Here is a 3,264-nt window from a genome sequence, read left to right as displayed (position 1 = left end):
TTGCCACAACAGGCTTTTACCTCTTAATTCAGCAGGTAGCCAGGTTATTTATGCTTCCTGTGGCACAGCCTATACTTGGATGCATCTACAAGGGAAATCATAGAGGTGTGTGAAGCTGATTATAAGAAATGCCAACAATGAGGCACATGTTCTCTCTGCTCTTGCAAGGACACAGATGATTTCTGCTGTGACTTGGGAACGTGTCTGTCTTGGGCAGATTTCATACAGAGATTAAAACAAGGACTGAACAAGATGCTTCAGACAACACTGCTGAGGAAAAAGAAGAACAAATAATGTCCAAGATAAGACAAGAAAAAAGAGAAAAATATTTCCTATCTTCTTGTGACTGTTGACTAAAAGAGCTTATAGCTAAGGCCTGGCTTGTCAAGAAATATAGCAACGTGTTTTGGCAAAGCTTGCTGCAAGCCTTTGAATATAGACAGAGCAAAAAGCTTCTATCCATATGACAGCCGGACTCCATGTAGCAAATAACAAAGCTTTTTCAGACCATATGAGGCCTGTTACCAGTTGCTTTGCTGACAAGAACTGTGAAGCACGATCCAGCACAGAAATTGCCACCAAAGCTGATCATTTGTCTAACTTTATTCCTTATTCGTTGAATCTTTTGTTGGAACCTCCTTAAGCTCTGATTCAGGGAGGCAGTGATTTCTCTTGAGACTGGGACTCCCACTGTTATCCTCCACAGCTGTCCTCTTTTCTTCTTTTGCAAGGCTGGGTGAAATCATCAAAGGTGATTTTAGGAAACCACATTGTTGGCTGTGGCCTTTGCATCCCCCTTACCTGAACAATTGAGCTGTCCATGCATTGAATGGGAAGGGGAGGTGGACATCTCTAAGTCTTTTCAGCCATCCTAAGAGATAAGATGATTGACACAATCAAGGATAAGTGTTGTCTCTGTGGTGTTTTAAAAATGCTGTGCTTATTCAGTTTGCTCCAGAACTTTTCTCATTATCTTTGCATTTGAAATTAGTATTTCTAGGTGTTTCCTGAGGCAGGGGAACACAAGAATTCTGTGGTGGAAATAAAAACTAGGAGCAGGACGCACCAAATCAGTTCTGTTCTGTCTGATTGGGTACACTAATACAGAAAGTATACAAAAGATTCACTAATTTCAAAGGTTTTCCAGCTAGGGCTCAAGAGAAAGGGAAAAGAAAAAGTATTCTGAAAAAGAAATCTTTACACAATTCCCTTCCCCCCCTTCATCTGGAGAAAAGTAGCTGAGGTGCAGTAATAGCACAATCTGACACAGCTGAGAGTTGAGCTTGTGCACAGTAATCAGGGGGGAAACACAGGGACCAGGATTGTCTTTTAATTTGTCCGTCGCCTGAGGATAAAAGGAAGCTGCTGTCAGTCACAAAAAGCAAAGGAAGATATTCTAGCGTGCTCAGGACCGTAAAAGGTGGTCTGTTATCCCTCCAGTGATCTATGAGTAATTTCTGACATAAAACCTCCAAGTCACTTGCAAAGCCAATTTGAGAGAGAAAGGTAACAAACATTTCTTCTAGGAGTTCTGGGGAAAAAAAAATAAAAATCCCCTCCTGCCCTTTATTTTGCCTGGTATTATCTGCTGTACAAATGTCATTAAGTGACATTTCTCTCCTAGAGGCCATCCAGTATATATGAGGATTATTATTCCCTCCTTCTTCTCTCTCCCAGTGAAAAACAGATAAGTGGCTGACAGTTAATGAGGAAGACTCTAATCTGACAGCGCTATGAAAGCTGCTGCCGGAAAAGATCTCGATAATGGCATAAGAAATCCTTCCTATCTCAAACTACCATTAAGGTGCCTGTCTGCAGCAGAGAAGTCAGGACATTCTCCTCTAATCAAAGCTTGTTAGATCTGTATCCTCTTGTACTGCTGCAACCTGTTTGAGAGGAAAACCAAAACAGTCATAGTGCAAATAAAAGAAAATAGTGGCATTCAAAATACAAGAACCTACTGTGATTAAATGGGAGTTGGCTGCCATTGTTCTGTGCTGGACAATTAAGGCAGGTTTTGCTTTCAGTTGCCACGTTATCCCAGATTTACTTTGTGTGCACATATAAGCATACAGAAATGGAGATTTCACTGTGGGAGGTAGCGCAGAAAGGCATGTTACGTGGTGCTTTCTGAACTGGAGCACTTGCTGTCTAAATTTATACAGCAGACAACCTCCTCATGATTTCACACAGTACAAGCTGTTCCTTATTACATGCTTTGTCTCGTGTAGCACAGACAGAAGTCATCTCCTCAGCCTTAGTACTGTACCTTCATCCCAGATGACCGCTCTGTGGTCAGGGAGTGAAGCATCTCTGAGGTGACCCCAAAGTATTTCAAAGTCAAAGTTTCTTCTAAATGGTTACTCAATCAGGCTTTTTACTTCAGTGTCATAAGTCCTGCATTTTAAAGTCGTAGTCTTCTGCATACTACTGGTGCTGAGGAATGATGTTTCTGTCTGTTGAAGAGCAGAAAAAAAAGCAACATCCAGACAGACACAGCTTCTCATTGAGTTCATGCATTGGTTTAAAATTTGAGATCTTTTACTGTGCTAGAAGAAGGGGTTAATGCAGACCTAGGTTGGAGGCTATGAGAAGAGCAGTGGTGGGAAGTGCAGTAAATAAGACCAGAGAGTTTAAGAATGAGGCTTAGTTTTCAGAGAGCCCCAGCATGGAGGGATTTGAGCATCAAATTTGCTACTTGTTCGATCTTTATCGAACCCTCCAAAAGGGTTGGTCCTTATATGCGTGTTTCAGTAAAAAGAAAAACGCATCTCTTTGATGTAGGTTTCCTTTCTCCAAGCAAAAAACAAGCTATCCAGGTGCTCAACCCTTCCTAAGAGGGAAATGAATAAGGCAGGCAGTGTACCCAACCTGTCCCTTACATCTTGTAGGATTAAACCTCAGGATGACATTCTTACAGACAGCTTTGATCATTTGTGAAGAGCACACATGCTCGTGCATGTCCTCTGTATCTTTTCTCTCTGTCATATTATCTGCACACAAAAAGTTGTATTTCTGTCTTTTTTGCAGATATACCCTCTTTTTTTCGTTTTCTTTTTTCTTTTCACCTGGACATTCAATTTGACTTTGTGCACAATCTATTTCCAACCTGCTTAATGTTATTCTTTGGCCTGTAATGACAAGGGACATCGAGTGCCAGGGTCCTTATTCTATTGCAAAAGACAGCATGCAGACTTTCTTTAAATGGTACCAAATTGTCTAAAGCCCCTGTTTGGATGGTTTCAAAGGCAACCTGAGGTTATC

This window comes from Anser brachyrhynchus (assembly GCF_964034855.1).
Source record: "Anser brachyrhynchus genome assembly, chromosome: 1".
Taxonomy (NCBI): domain Eukaryota; kingdom Metazoa; phylum Chordata; class Aves; order Anseriformes; family Anatidae; genus Anser; species Anser brachyrhynchus.
The sequence above is the reverse complement of the archived record's forward strand: the minus strand, read 5'-3'. Positions refer to the sequence as shown.